Source organism: Mauremys mutica, chromosome 11 (assembly GCF_020497125.1).
Source record: "Mauremys mutica isolate MM-2020 ecotype Southern chromosome 11, ASM2049712v1, whole genome shotgun sequence".
NCBI classification, from domain to species: domain Eukaryota; kingdom Metazoa; phylum Chordata; order Testudines; family Geoemydidae; genus Mauremys; species Mauremys mutica.
Window position 1 is genome coordinate 49,046,677 of NC_059082.1, and position 16,738 is coordinate 49,063,414.

A 16,738-nucleotide genomic window follows, 5' to 3' on the forward strand; every position below is an offset into this window, starting at 1 on the left:
CACAGCCCGGGACCCCCACTAGTGCTGGGTGTGGTGGGCAGTGGCATGTGACCAAGGACTCCTGCTGGTGGTGGGATGGGGGACCAGGTGGCGGCATGCAGCCCGGGATCCCCACTGGTGCTGTGGGAGGGGGAAAGGTTAGCAGGGCTGGAAGTCTCTCTATCCAGCTCTGTGTGTCCCTGCAGCTCCCAGGGGGAGGAAAGGCCAGGGGGGCTCTGCACGCTACTCCCTGCCACAAGCTCCAGCACTGCAGCTCCCATTGACCGGGAACTGCAGCCAATGGGAGCTGCAGGGGTGGCACGCGGAGCCTCTGGCCTCTCCGCCTAGGAACTGCAGAGACATGCCGGCTGTTTCGGGGGAACCCCCTCTGACATAGGTGCTGATTCCATAGGTGCCCCAGGGCTGGAGCACCTACAGGGAAAAATTAGTGGGTGCTCTGCACCCACTGGCAGCCAAGCTCCCCTCACCCCCTGTCCCACCTCTTCCTCCTCCTCCCCCCTGAGTGTGCCATGTCCCTGCTCCTCCGCCTACCTCCCAGCACTTCCCTCTGGCAACCGCCAAACAGCTGTTTGGCAGCGTGCTGGGAGGGAGTGGGAGGAGCAGGAATGTGGCACGCTCAGGGGAGGAGGCGGTGAAGAGGCAAGGCCAGGGCGGGGATTTGGGTAAGGGGTTGGAATGGGGGCGGGGCAGGGGTGGGAAGAGGTAGGGTGGGGCAGGGCCACATGGAAGGGGTGGAGTGGGGGCGGGGCCAGGGGCAGAGGGGGTGTCGAGCACCCAGGGGAAAGTGAGGAAGTTGGCGCCTATGCCCCCTGAGGTAAGCACCACCCCGCACCCCAACCCCTTGCTCTAGCCCTGAGCCTCCTCCCACAACCAAAGTGCCCCAGCAGTGGCCAGTACGGCTGGCCCAGGGGTTGCTTGGTCTGCTTGGTCAGCCCTGGAGCCTGCCACACCAGCTGCTTCAGAGGTCACGGAAAGTCATGGAATCCATGACCTCCGTGACAGACATGCAGCCTTAATTATGATATCCTCAGATGAAAAGCACTATATAAGTACAGAATATAATTATCACTGTGGGTACACTTTAAGATCCGGATAGCTTGCTCTCAGCAACAAAGTCAGTGTCTTTTAGCAAAGCTTGAAGTGGCCAGGACTGAAACCAAGGAAGCCAGGAAGGACTTCCATAATGTTTATTTTGTTTTATTTTATTTGACAACAAAGCTTTCTGTTCACAATTGGATAAGTAACCAGCACACTAAAGATTGATAACCACAGATGAATCAATGACTAATAAAGCACTATTATTAATCTTTTATACAGCATCATATATGTGTACAATTTTGTGATGTGTTGGTAAGTTCCTGCCAAACAGATAACAGAACCCTGCCCTAAAAGGGTTGCAATCTAACTGTGCAGACAAGAAACACAGTGGAAGAGAACATAATAAAAAATACACAGAGCAGGGGGTTGCTGTTGCAGTTGAATGCTACATGGAATGGGTGGGGTTTTAGGAGTTCTTAGTATTTGTGATATCCACCCAAATGCAACTGGACAGTAAAGTGAAACAAGACAGAAGTTACAGGAACTTCAACACCCAGAAATGAATGGGTTTAGCCATGCACGGAGGTTTACAAACACTGCCAGAGTGGTCCATCTCAGCTATCCTGTCTCTGACGGTTGGAAGATGATGTCATAATCTCACTCCATTTCCTTTTGGAAAGAGTGCTGAAGATCCTCTCTGTGACTGAAATTAAAAAATAAACCTGTTAATGTGTGGATGCTTCTGGGGTTGCTTGAGACTCACTGAGTACTGCTGTGGGAAGTTACAAATGTCTGTCATTTAAGTGTGTGATAGAGCCATTTCCAGAAGCTATAGTGAAAAATCATTAAGTGATCAAAGCATTTGCTGACCCTTTTCCAAAGCTGGTGATACAAGAAATATAATTTACTATAATTATATATTTATTTCTTGAGTGTCATACAGAGCACTTACACACATGAAAAGAGATGCATTCCCTGCCCCAGAGTGAGGAAAAATGAAAGGAGTAGCAAGGAAAGAGGATTGGGAAAAGTGTAGCAGGAAAGAGAGAGGAAACAGGGAGATATGAGGTCAAAGACAGAGGTCGGAGTGAAGTTATGTACAGTGCTTGACAGTGAGAGGCCATGTTTCAGTCTCCTAGGTCAGACTTCTGCCTGCTGAAGCATTCTATATATATCCTCAACTTTCTCTCTCTACTTACCGGGTTTTGGGTCTGCGAAAGATATTCTTGATTAGGCACCCCATAATGGACGATGCTTTTGCAGTACGGGCTCCAAGTTCTTTCTCAGTGTCACAACAGAGCTGAGGTTGGTGAAATCACTGACAATCTCAACTGGGTAGTTCCCTGCTAAGTTGCTAGAGTCTGCAGCATGTTATAAACCACCAGCTAAAAGAATTTTGGTGAGGAAGGGCAGTGCTATTATCCCCATTGTACACATGGGGAACTGAGGCACAGGGACACTAAGTGTTGAACCTGTTGTGGCTCTTTTCTCAGGGGACCAACAGCACTGAGCGTTGCAAGGAAAGAGGGAACAGACTTTGAGATAGGGCATGAACTGTGGTGCAATTTCTAGTGGAGTAAGAGCCCTAATTAACATTTTGCCAGGGAGTCGTCATTTTCTCATTATGCTTTTTTTGCCACCTAGGAATGGAGATGATCTGGCTCAGGACATGGAGCTCCCATTGACTTCAGTGGGAGTTCTGTATACAGACAACTTGTAGAATGTTGCATTGGAAGTGCTACAAAACTGTTCTCTGTCTATCTGAGAGGAAGGATGGTTCAGTGGTCAGTGGCTAGCCTGGGACCTGGGTTCAACTCCCTGCTCTGCCACAGAATTCCTGTGTGTCCTTGGACAAGTCACTTAGCTTCTTTGTTCACCATCCATACAGTGGAGATAATAGCACTGCCCTTCCTCACAAGGATGTTTTGTGGATAAATACATTAAAGACTGTGAGGTGCTTGGATACTATGGCGATGGGAGCCAGAGAAGAACCTTAGGTATCTCCCTGAATTCTTGACATGGAGATACCTGAACACCTCTCAGGAACAGGAATGACAACACTATTTCTCTTGAGTCCCTCCCTACTGGATGTTGCAGTGGATCATAGCTGTTGTGGGAGGATGTGATCACGGAGAACAGGATAGGGACCAGGGTGGATTTGATTTAAATCACTAGTCAGGAAGACTCGATTTAATCATGGATTTCTACATAAAAATGCATTTTGTTGGTTGTTATAACCTTAATACATATTCTTCACAACTCAGAGATAGATAAGACCCAAACTGGGTCTCTTTTACAGCCTGCTGCCATTATAGGTTTTCCATTCTTGTGAGAGAATGGTATGGTAGATCTCAAATCAATGAAGGCTACACTCAGAAAGACCTCAAGACTTCTGGAATATGCTGCTCAAACAGTTTCACTTTTGTTTCTACTGCCTGTCCCTCCCTTCTCACATTTATCTCCAGACTTCTTCTCCTTGTCCAGATCTATTCCTCCCCGAACAATCTTCTGTTCATTGAACCTTTTGAAACTTTGCACTTTTAGAGAAAGGTAAGGGACTGACTCTGTACACAAATTTGGAAAAGGACAATAGAGTTGAGGTCTGTTATTTCTCACCTCTATATATTTATTTAAAAACATTTTTGCTGTTAAGAAGCATGTTATCTCTGTAGACATAAATCCACAGTTTGAGAACTGCAAAACTAGGCATCTCTGATGGTATCTTCTAGACTTAGCAGAATCCCATTGGGTAGATAGAAAGATTAACCTAAATAATCTATACAGAAGCCCCTGGAACCCCATAAAATTGGGTCCCCAATCCATGAACTGTTGGAACTCATTTACAAAACTTTTCTTAAACATTACATGACTATATTGTCTCTTACTATAGAATTAGAATTTATAATCCCTATTCCATGATGAGATATCTTTGAGCTATAATGTATCTTAATTAAAACTATCTTTAGATAGGTTTTTTCCTCAAAAAGCATTTTATCAAAAAAATCTGATTTTTTTTATTTTTTTTTTAAATATAATTGATTTTTATCCACCCTGATAGGGACACAGTCCTTCAGGGAGCTAAGGCCAATCTCAAGGAACTCTCTGCAAATCAGGACACGGATTATTACCAGTGGGGAACCACAGTGGGGTGAGATGGTAGGTCAGAACAGTATTCTAGGGCTAGGAGAGGTTGGCAAATGCTGTTGCAGGGAAATAGCTGACAGGTTGCTGAGTGAAGGCAGCATAGAAGAGGTGGGTTTTGACTTGCTTTTAAAAGGTCTGGAGAATATGTTACTATTCAAGATGAGGGAACTATATGCTCCAGGAGCCATGGAACCTTTCACCACTAGCTCACCAGGCAAAGCTCAGGTCTAGGCCAGAACATAGTTTGGCAGTAATGGCTAAAAGCAGATAACATCTAACAGTGGTTTGGTGACCAATGGGAAATGAGGTTGAGGACCTAAGACTAGTTCCTATTGGATAAGTGTCTGAATCACAAAAAATTTCCACCATAATTGGGTCCCTTGTTAGCAGCTTTGCAGAAGCCAAGGGATGAGTGGACCATGGAGATTCAACTGTCCTCTAATCCCAGGTCAGGAGTAATGTATGTTGGCCCCAGGGGACAATGGGGGATGTTTGCAGTGCCACTGCCTTTTCTATGGATAAATAAAGGATTTAGGTCAGGCAGCTCTCATGAGCATTAGAAAGGTCACATGACACATGTAAAAGTTTGGTCCAGATGGTGGCTGGCAGAGGTGAATAGGGACTTGTTGGGGGTGGAGAGAGTAAGTGGAAATGAGAAATGGCAGAGTAGATGGAGTGAGTTGGGATATAGAGAGAGTTATCAACACAGTGGTACATGGGTTTTGAAGCCGAGCATGGGATGTTTAGAATGGATACAGGTAGGGCCGGCTTTAGGCCGATTCCCCCGAAACGGGCCCCGCACCTAAGAGGGCCCCGCTCCCTAAAGAAGAGCGACTAACTTAGGCGGCTTTTTAATTTACTCACCTGGCGGTGGTCCAGGTCTTTGACGGGACTTCGGCAGCGGATCCTTCACTTGCTCCGGGTCTTCGGCGGCATTTTGGCGGCGGGTCCTCCAGTGTCGCGGAAGACCTGGAGCGAGTGAAGGACCTGATGCCAAAGTGCCACCGAAGACCCGGACCACCGCTGGGTATTCGAATCGGGCCCCACACTTCCTAAAGCCGGCCCTAGATACAGAACTGGGTGAAGCACCAGCAGAGATCTTCCAGGCTGGGCCATTTGGACATATTTGCTGGAGTGCTCTGTACAGATTGGAGTGTGCCCCAGTTTGCGACTGAGCGCCTGGGAGAGGAGCAGTTTGTACAAAGCTAAAGACAATTAGCCAGTCTCTGTAGTGCAGGGATCGACAACCTTTGGCATGCCGGGCCGGTTTGTTTACCTGCTGCGTCTACAGGTTCGGCCCATCGCGGCTCCCACTGGCCATGGTTCGCCACTCCAGGCCAATGGGGGCTGCGATGTGCTGGCCGCTATTTCCCACCGCCCCCATTGGCCTGGAGCGGTGAACTGCTGCCAGTGGGAGCCGCGATCGGCCGAACCTGCGGACGCAGCAGGTAAACAAACCAGCCCGGCCCGCCAGGGTGCTTACCCTGGTGAGCCTTGTGCCAAAGGTTGCTGATCCCTGCTGTAGCGTTACAGAAAGCATTGCCTATAGGGCCTGCAGGCTCTGAAACAAGAAACGCTGCATGCACAGAACTCTCCTTTAACTAGAAGGCAGAAAAATCTGGGGAAGTGTGACCCCCTGTGGGTAAAAGCAGGAACTACAATGTGGATAACGACATTCTTTTTCATAGTGTGCACCACATCTTAATAGAGAACTTGTCTTGTGGGCTGCCTTCACTCTAATCCATGATAGCACAGCAGCTCTCTTCTCCTCAGTGACTGGATAACATCCATGTGGCAATTTCAGCAAGGACTTCCATGCAAAATTAAGAAAGCAGGAGTGTATTTTTCACTTCTTTTAATACAGTTTAGCAGCTAGACACAAGGAGGGGCCATCGTCATGTGGCCAGACAGCCAGGTAGCTCTTCATGGATAACCAGCAAGTGCTCCATGGACCACAGTTTGGGAGCTGCTGTTCTAGGTCAGTGGGCCATATTGCAGTATACTCAGGCTAGGATTATATTGCTTGTGTTTCCCATCCCATGCACTTTATTTACTTCTTGCTATCTTCTTCCTCCCTAGGTGTGATGCGATCTGCCTTTCCTCCTGGGAATTCGGTGCTAGTTCAGTCCGCACTCCAAGACCCTTTGTGCCACCTGCTCCTCCTGTCATACACATGAGTACTCACTATGAGCATTACTGTTTAGTGACCTCTAGCTTGGATGACCACAGTGCACCTGTGATGCTACTTGTGGCCACTCCCTCGCCTCAGGGCTACGCCAGCTCAGTCTTTGCCTTGCAGGTTGACAACAGATGCACACTAGCCCCTGAGTCTCTTCAAAGTGTCCCTATATGGTGTCCAGCCCCTGATCACTGGATAACCACAATAATCCCAGTGAGATGGGTTCCCCCTGGGGTGCCACCAGGAACTGGGGTATCACTGAGCCCTCCGACCCACCATCCCTCTCACACTGTGCTGCTATGAGAAGCTGCAGACCCGCTCCCGGTCCTACACTTGCACTAGCATTCACACAGGTAGGGACACACCCAGCTGCAGTTACATGCAGGTTCTGACCAGCCACTGCATGAACCAACAATAGTGAGGCTACAGCCAAAATAACCACCAGCTTCCCAGTGTAGAACCCCAGAGCGATACCTTCCTGCCCTAGTCCAAACCCCAACCAGTATGAATTTATTATCCAGATTGCCTCCCCCTCAGTGTGGAGAGGAAATGCAACAGCTCCTACCCCTTGAGCTAAGATTGCCATGTACTTCACTCAAAACTTATTGGTTTAGATTAAAACATAAAATAAGTTTATTAATTACAAAAAAGATAGATTTTAATTGTTTATAACTGATAGCAAACAGATCAAAGCAGATTACCTAGTAATAAACAAAAATGCAAACTAAGCGCAAGATACTAGAAAGATAGACTATGAATTAGTAAATTCTCCCTGTGAGTGATGATACAAGCAGGCTTGCAGAGTCTTAAGGAACAAGCTGCATTTGCATTGCAGCTTAGGATCTGCACCCCCTTTCCAAGTCCTTTTCTTTTGGAGCTTCTCTTAGGTGTTCCATTGTGGGGGAGTGAAGAATAACCAATGATGATGTCACTCCCCGCCTTATATAGCTCTAGCATATGGAGGGAACCCTTTGTTCCAACCTCAGTTCCCAGACCAGCTTGTGGAAAAACACCAGCACCCCAAAATGGAGTTCAGAGTCATGTGGCCTGATCACATGCCCTTGCAAAGTCATAGCAGCCATTACTTGGGCCTTATCTTAACTACAAAGTTTTGTTGGCAAAGGTGATGTTAGCAATCAAAAATTGGCATAATGAAAATCAGAATTTCATGTTCACACTCGCTCCCTCTGTTGGCAGAGTGTGTCCACAGTTGGGGTACTATCATCGACACTGTGCGCAGTGTACTGTGGGTACCTATCCAACAGTCCAGCTCGACATCTTCTGTCGCTAGGTGTGGGAAGGCAGAGTGGATCGCAGCGCATGTTGGGACTGGGCTCAATGTCCCATGATGCATTGCTTTCTGTCCCAGCACTCCATGGGCTTTCAGCTTTCTTTTGCGGCATTTTTCAAGGTCCTTTTCTTGCTGTGCATCGCGGCATCTTTGTGAGAAGGGATGGATCCCACACTGCTCTCCTATGCTCTATTAACTGTCATGACATTGCGGATGGCAGTACAGTTAATCGTGAAGTTTCTAACTGAAGAGGACTCCCAGTCACTTGACATGTTGTGTGATATGGATAAGAGCAACTTTAGATTGGTTTTGGCATTCACAGAACAGCTGCATAGGGTGGACCATCGCTTTTGGGCTTGGGAAACAAGCATTGAATGGTGGGATTGTTTCGTCATGCAGGTGTGAGATCATAGAATCATAGATTATTAGGGTTGGAAGAGACCTCAAGAGATCATCTAGTCCAACGCCCTGCTCAAAGCAGGACCAATCCCCAAATGGCCCCCTCAAGGATTGAACTCACAACCCTGGGTTTAGCAGGCCAATGCTCAAACCACTGAGCTATCCCTCCCCCCCGAGCACTGGCTACAGAATTTTCTGATGTGGAAAGCCACCTTCCTGGAATTGTGTGCAGAGATCATCCCAGCACTGAGGTGCGCAAGGACACCAGAATGAGAGCTGCCCTATCGGTAGAGAAGCATGTTGCAATTGCAGTGTGGAAGCTGGTGACTCCAGTCTACTATCGGTCAGTCATGAATCAATTTGGAGTTGGGAAGTTGACCATTGGGACTGCATTATTGCAAGTGTGTAGGGCAATTAATTGCATCTGGCTCGAAGGACTGTGACTCTGGGAAATGTGCATGAAATAGTGAATGGCTTTGCAGAAATGGGTTTCCCTAACTGTGGAGGGGCGACAGATGGCACACATATTCCAATTTTGGCAGCAGACCACCTTGAGACAGAGTACATCAATAGGAAGGGGTACTTCTCCATGGTGTTTCAGGTGCTTGTAGATCACCGTGGGCGTTTCACTGACATCAACACGGGGTGGTCTGGGAAGGTACATGACGCATGTATCTTCAGGAACACCGGTCTATATAGAAAGCTACAAGTGGGGACTTTCTTTCCAAACCAGAAGATTAAAGTGGGGGATGTTGAAATGACCATAGTGATCCTGGGAGACCTGGCATAACCCTTACAGCTACGGCTCATGAAACCTTACAGGGGAAACCTGGACAGCAGTCAGGAGCAGATCAAGAACAGGCTGAGTAGGTGCTGGATGACAGCTGAATGTGCCTTTGGCAGATTAAAGGCACGCTGGCAATGCCTTTATGGCAGGTTAGCTTTAATTGACGGAAAAATCCCATGCACTGTTACAGACTAGGGACCGAATGGCTGGGCAGCAGTTCTGCAGAAAAGGACCTAGGGGTTACGGTGGACGAAAAGCTGAATATGAGTCAACAGTGTGCCCTTGTTGCCAAGAAGGCTAATGGCATTTTGGGTTGTATAAATAGGGGCATTTCCAGCAGATCGAGGGATGTGATCATTCCCCTCTACTCAGCACTGGTGAGGCCTCATTTGGAGTACTGTGTCCAGTTTTGGGCCCCACACTACAAGAAGGATGTGGATAAATTGGAGAGAGTCCAGCGGAGGGCAACAAAAACGATTAGGGGGCTGGAACACATGACTTATGAGGAGAGGCTGAGGGAACTGGGATTGTTTAGTCTGCAGAAGAGAAGAATGAGGGGGGATTTGATAGCTGCTTTCAACTACCTGAAAGGGGGTTCCAAAGAGGATGGATCTAGACTGTTCTCAGTGGTAGAAGATGACAGAACAAGGAGTAATGGTCTCAAGTTGCAGAGGGGGAGGTTTAAGTTGGACATTAGGAAAAACTTTTTCACTAGTAGGGTGGTGAAGCACTGGAATGGGTTACCTAGGGAGGTAGTGGAATCTCCTTCCTTAGAGGTTTTTAAGGTCAGGCTTGACAAAGCCCTGGCTGGGATGATTTAGTTGGGTTTGGTCCTGCTTTGAGCAGGGGGTTGGACTAGATGACCTCCTGAGGTCCCTTCCAACCCTGAGATTCTATGATTAATGAGGATAATATTCCCATGGTCATAGCCACATTTTGTACACTGCATAATCTCTGTGAAGTTAAGGGTGAAAGGTTTACTCAGGGGTGGAGAGTTGAGGTAGACCACTTGGTTGCTGATTTTGAGCAGCCAGATACCAGCTATCAGAGGAGCTCAGAGGGGGGCAATTCAAATCAGGGAGGCTTTGAGGCAACACTTTGAAAATGAGAACCAGTAATGAATATGTCTGTGATTGGTGGTGCAATGTTACATTACATACAATTTTTCTATGAAGTAATGGTGACATTTGGGGCCTTACATTCCAGCAAGCACGTGAATAAACTGCCCGTGTATTTCGTGGTAGTGCCTGCTATCTCAATTTGTAGAAAACAAATAAAGATGAGTTACCATTCAAAAACTTTGCTTTTATTGTACAAGAAACAGCCCACATGCACATGCTTGGTGAGAAAGGAGGAACCAGGGAAGGACAGACTTTCAAAGCTGTGTATAGGTCCAGCTATCGTGAAAGTTGTCCGAGGGGGTGGAGTGAAGGGGAAACCAAGAAGTCCCAGAAAGTGGAAAGGACCGTGCAGGCAGAGTTTGGGGGGGCATGGAAAAGAGTTCTGACTGTGCTGCAGGAGAGGGCGGACATGGATCTGCTCAGTATGCAGCATTATCAAGGACTTCAGCATTTGCATTTGCTCCTCTGTTACTTTAATTATCTACTCAGTAGCATCCTTAACAAACCTGATTCTCTTTTCTGTCCTGCCTTTTGGCTTCCCAGCACTCCTTATGTTCCCTTATCTCTGCATTGGAGCCATGAAGTACCTCCCAGAACATGTTGTCTTTGCTGCATCTTGGATGCTTTCTTATCTGGTGGAGTCGCTCCGGTGTGTGTGGAGTGTTCCTGAAGGCCACATCTGCCGAAGCACAAGGGACAATGCACAGAAGCAGAATTGTTAAAGTCACGCACAATGTTGAAACATTTCAGTTAAATACACCTTTTGCAACATAGCAATCACTTTCTCACTGACCCTTGACAAGCACACATCTCTGTGAACACTCAAAGCATGGTGAGTGTTGGCGGGAGAAGGGGCACTCTATGCACTCTTATGTTATGGTGCAGCCAACTAGGGAAAAAATTCTAAAATTCTCACACATTTTTCCACAGGCAGGGGTCATTGTAGCAGATATCTCACTGGTAAAGGTAAGGAGGGAAACTAGAGTATATCTACTCCGTGCTTTTGGGTTCCGCCCTGCTTCCTATGCTGCTCGCCTGTGTGTCGCTTTGGTCCCTGCACAAGTGATTGCCGAATGGCACGGTAAAGTTTCCTTCAATGGGGGAAGGAACAAAGCTGGTCTGCCATGGAACATTCGACAGAAGATTACCAAGTACCTCCAGGAAACTTTCCTGGAGATCTCTCTGGAGGATTCCTGTGAGATCTCGGTGTGCATCAACATCCTGTTCTGCCAGACCGATTAGCTACACAGAGAAATGTCCAGCTCAGAGAAACGCAGCCAGCCTTCCACATTTCTATACCCTGAACCCACCTCCGCACCACACAAACCACAGCCATTTACCAGGAGTCTCCTCTCCTGCTTCTTGCTCCCCGGAGAGCAACTGCTGAGACTGGCTAGACACCTCTGGAGTTGAGGACAGTTCCTGGCTGCCTGCCCTGCCAGGTGACCCCGCTGGGAGCTGCACATCACCGTCTAACTCCACCTCACCATCAATGACTTTGTTCTTTGGGTTAGGTCCTCTTTCCACTGCCTCCAGGCCCACTGAAGTGTCCACAAAGCTCTTGGCGGTGGAGATGGAGTCGCCACTGAGGATAGTATCCAGCTCCTTATAGAACCGGCAGGTCTTAGGTGATGCACCTGAGTGACGGTTTGCCTCCCTCGCCTTATGATACACCTGCCTCAGCTCCTTTATCTTTGCTCTGCCCTGCATCATGTCCTGATCATAGCCCTTTTTGCACAAGCCTTGAGAAATGTGCCCATAGGTATCTGTAGCGAAGCAATGACTCGCCAGTGCGGCACCTCTTGCTGGTTGTCTTGGGAATTAGCTCTTCACCAGCTTTTGAGCACCCTCTGCTGGCCAGTGTCTCACCTGCCTTAGGCCCCCTGTTTCCCTCCCGGACCCCAGTGCCCTTTACCTCGGGGTTCTGCCCCAGCAGTACCCTCATGCTCTGGGTCTTCCCTCCCAGGGGAACCCCCTACCCTATAAACCCACCTTGCCTCAGTGGCTACTGCCAGTCGTCTCACTGGGGCAGACTGCAGTCTGTAATGGCCACTCATCACTGGCAAGGGGTTAGGACCAACTGCCTCTGCCTATTCCCAGGCTGCACCTCTGCAGCCCCAGTACCTCTGTAGGCCTTCACCAAGGCTTGCAGCCTGGGGGTTTACCAGGCTGGAGCTCCCCAGCTCCCTTTGCCCTTCCCCAGCACTGCTCTGCTTCAGGTACCTTGCTCCCAGGCAGCTGGCCCTTCCTACTCCAGTGCTAGAGTGAGACTCCTCCAGTTACTGGCCCCCAGCCCTCTTATCAGGGCCAGCTGGGCCCTAATTGAGCACAGCCACAGCTGTGGCTGCTTCCCCAATCAGCTTAGCTTGGCTGCCTTTCCCCTGTTTTCCAGGAGTGGGGCAGCTGCTCCACTACAATATCCCAATTCTTATGACTCAGCCGCAGCTGGGACTGTACAGCCTCCTCTCCCCACATACTGAACAGATCCAAGAGATCTGAAGTCGTGCAAGAGGGAGAGTGTTGGCTGTGATAACCCACCATGGTCACCTGGGAAGATGCGATGAGACCTCTCCACTCTGAGCCAGCAGGAAATGGAATTTCACAAATTCCTGGGGCTTCTAAGGTTGGGGAGCAGATAGTTGTTTACCTGGCTGCAGGGCAGCAGAGTTCAAACCGCTGACCAGACCGGTCACAATGGGCATTGTGGGACACTTCCTGGAGGCCAATTAAAGGGATGAAATCAAGAGTGGTGTCTACACTGGCACTTTATTGACAAAAATTTAGATGAAAATGACTTATGTCTCTCATCGGGGTGATTGTATTTTGTTGCCAAAACCAGGCATTTTTGCAGACAAAAGTTGTATCGCAGTGTGTATGCATTCACTGTTTTGTTGACAAAAGGCAGCTTTTGTTGACAAAATTTTGTAGTGTAGAAAAGGCCTTATAGGCCAGCCGAAGTGTCCACAGGAAGGTTAAGCTATTCCACAGCCCATTGTCTTTGTTGATGAGCCATTAGCACCGTCTGGCTTCTTCATTGTTGTACCTGAAAGGCTGGCTGTGGGTGGTTTACAGAGTAAGCCCATTTGAAATACAGATCCATAGTCAATATTTATAACTTCAAGTACAAAAATGATACATACAAATAGGATAATCATATTCAGCAAATCATAGCTTTTCAAATGACATGTCACATGACCCATCTTGTACAAAATGCATTATAATTATGGCATAATCATATCATAATAATATCACATATGAAGAATATGGGGTGCAGTGTCGCATCCAGAACCTCTGTTTCCCAAGGTGCAGTGTACCACCGTTTACCAGTTTCACCTTAAACCACTGCTCCTGTATCACACACAGCACTTGAGTTCAATTATAAAACAAAATGAAATGTATTTAAGAAAGAACAAAGATTCAAATAAAAGCCAGTGAGAGAGATGGAAACGATTACATACTAAAAAAAATCATAACATGCACTCTAGAAACTAATGTAATTAACGAGGTAACCTCCAGACCCGGTCTACACTATTCACTTATGTTGACATGTGTTGACCTAGCTGTGGAAGTGTCTTCTCTTGAACTTGGCTCCTGCCGACGTACGTGCCTCTCTCCGCCAATTTAGTAACACCACCTCCTTGACTGGCGTAGAGTCACAGTTGATGAGGTCAACACAGTGTCAGTGTAGACATTGACTGTTAGTGGCTTTCAGGAGCCATCCCACAATGCCCCACACTGACAATACAATCGGTACAAGTGCTCTTGGTGAGGACGTGCATCGCCGACACAAGGAGCAAGTGTGCACACACACACAAGCAATTTAATAACTGTGGTGACTGTATGCCAACATAAGTTACGTTGACATAATTTTGTAGCATAGACATGGCCTCAGTCTAAAGAAGTTTTCCTCACCCAATGTCCTTCCAGCGTATTTCAGCCAGGTTGGGCTTTGATCTTCCTCTCATGAAGCATGCAACACTGCAGCTTGCCTCCTCCCTGAATGATACAGCCTACTCTCTCTGCCTACAGTTATAGCCCAAAGGTTCATTGTTTTCAGTGGTAAATGGGGTTCTCCTATCCCATTGATTCACTTCTTCCTGTACATTTCCTCTATTGAGAGATTTCACAATCCTTCATTAGCATTTGGCTCAGACTGTAAATGTGCCCATTGTGAACCCAGCCAATAGTCAATGTACATGTCAACAGATAGGTGGATAAACATAGCATGGAAAATCCTGCTTTTCACCTTTCCAGGTGATCAACTCCCAAGTTGCATACCTTATGAATGTGATTTTCAGTATAGATGCGTATCTCCTTATACAGTTTCTGTCCATATATTTCATAATTATTAGGGTGATACAGCCTTTCACTAGAGACTTTACATGTCACCCTTTGGTGAACTGTTATGTATACATCAGATGTTATGTATACATTATGTATACCTGGGCATCCCTGTAGCCCCTATGTACCACATCTGTGCCCTTTGCCAGTTGGCATTAAGAGGTTCCTGGGTCACAGCACCCTACAATGAGCCTAATCTTACAGACCACTGAGAAGCTGCAGCTGGCATGGAATGTAGCTACCCATTAGTTTGGTGATGCTCGCATATTACACCAACTATCCACTTTGCTTCCGGGTGCAATTCCAGGTGTTGATATTGATTTGGAGAGGCCCATGTGATTGGGTCCTGTCAGCTCAAGAGTCCACTATTCCATTAGGTTCTGTCTGATCAGCTGAGGCCTTTTGGGCACTCTTGTTAACAGTCCTTAGATTAGAATATCAGGGATGTGGAAGGAAAGTGTTCTTGGGTAAGGGTGGGGGTTCACGCTTTGGAATTTGCCTCCCACGGTTAAATGGCAGTTTTCTGACCTTCACGGTCTCCTGTAAATCCTGTCTGTTTTCTCAAGCTTTTGCCTGACTGGGTGATTTTCAGGTAGTTAGGTTTATTCCAAGGGGCAGGAGTATTGTACATACATCCAGAAACCATATGACAGTCACATTCTATACATCAGAATAAATAAATACCACTTGATTTATGCTGTGGATACTCTTTAAAAGCATCCTGGTCTCCTCTAAAACCCTGTATGCCTTGCCATCAACTCAAATCTTTCAGATCTGTGAACATGACCAAGTGTTTAAGGATAAGCTGATTTTGCCAGACAAAGCCAACCTCTTTGGAAATATCAGAGAGTGTTTTTCCTGTGTTAAAAGCTCAGTTTCACTGGCAAGGCTGTATGGCATCACAGTAATGACCAGCAGGGTGTATTGCAAGTCAGGCTGGAGGTGCATTCATGATGGACCAGAAACAGACCAGCCAAGAGTCACCATAGATTACAACTGAGATGCAAGAGCAAGCTAGTGCAATGCCAGTCTGCACCCTGTGGTCTCAGTCTCTTACATTCAGAACTTTTTAACTCTTCAGAAAGCATCAAAGAACTGGAACAATCCAGGGTAAAGTTCCTAGATGGGTCCCAAATGAACAGTACTCATGGCTTTCCAAATACAATGGTCAGGCCACACTGATTGGCAGGACCTAGCACTAGAGTCCCACAGCATCAACCTCCATGGCACTGAGCTGCTCTCTGAACTGGCTGTGTTCTCACCTAGCACAAACCAATTACTGTTTCCAAAGGGTGTGAAAAAGCAACCGGTCAAATGTAGGCTCCATGGGGGCCCTGACCTGGGCTCCAGTCCCCTCCCAGCCTCTCACATCTGTGCTTGGGAGTGAATTGCCGCTCTGTGCCAGAGCCACCCCCTCCTCCACACACTCTGTTTTCATTAATGTGCTTTCTTGGGCTAAGGATAGTTCTTGTTTCCAGCTGAACAAACAGTTTTCATGGCATGTGAAACTCAGCTCAGTGCTAATAGGCATCCCTCCCCCGCCCCATTGCCACCTTTGTGCAGTTGGCAGGAAAAAAAGTGGCCTTATTACCTGGCTTATTATCGGCACGGGACTGTAATTTATGAAGTATGCTTGGTAAAGTGCCATGTCGAAAACATTTACGGCCCACTTACAGTCCCGCAGGGTGGTGGGGAGGGAGAAAGGCTTAGGAGAGGAAAGCAGTTGTTCCACCCTTAGAAAATGCTGCAGCCCCCTGAGAGCTTTGTCTCTGCTCACGCAGCAAAGTTCTGAAACCCCATTGGAATGGCAATCTCAGCAGCCTCTCATCGCACCTCTGTATGGCCTAGAGGCAGCAGTAGGTAGGAGTGGGCTGCACTGAAGGATGGGTCGAGGATGGTGGCTCCCTTGGTGTATACATTTGTGGGTTCCCAAAATTCTCTTACAATGTGGTCTGCATGATGGAAAAAGATTGCCTCCTGAGCACCTCCCCTCCCACCAGTGATTGCACAGGCCACCTCCCTTTCCATTTGCATCACACATGCTGACAATTCCAGCAATTACCTGCATGGCAACAGGGTACTAGGTCTTTGTAACTAACTGTCTTCGCTGTGTTAAATGTTAATCACTTTGAGCCTGATTCCTTATTGCCTTGAACCTTATGCAGTCATTTACACAAGTGCAAGTCTGGTGGCACCTTAAAGACTAACAGATTTATTTGGGCATAAGCTATTTTAACCCTTCTGCCCATCAGAGTTGGCAGTAACAAGGGCCGGGTTCAATATCCAGAGGTTCTGTTTCAATAACACAACACAAAATCGGCTCGAGCTTCCACCCAGTGACAATTACATACCACCCCCCTGGGTGCCTCTAAGAGGCAATACTTCCCTCTCGCAAGCACAGAGTCTGAGTGTAGCAAAAGCCTTTTAATAGAGGAGGG

General features: G+C 47.5%; 1 long non-coding RNA gene across 2 annotated transcripts; it reads right to left on the reverse strand.

The window, feature by feature from the left end:
* Nucleotides 1-1,356: 1,356 nt before the first annotated feature.
* On the reverse strand, nucleotides 1,357-12,657 carry LOC123343960. 2 transcript variants are annotated; one of them, XR_006572417.1, is made up of 3 exons: nucleotides 12,507-12,657; nucleotides 10,466-10,638; nucleotides 1,357-1,741 (listed from the first exon to the last, which is right to left on the reverse strand). It is a non-coding gene; the product is annotated as an uncharacterized LOC123343960 (long non-coding RNA). The 2 variants fall into 2 exon arrangements; XR_006572418.1 differs by lacking the exon at nucleotides 12,507-12,657 and adding an exon at nucleotides 12,183-12,222.
* Nucleotides 12,658-16,738: the final 4,081 nt, after the last annotated feature.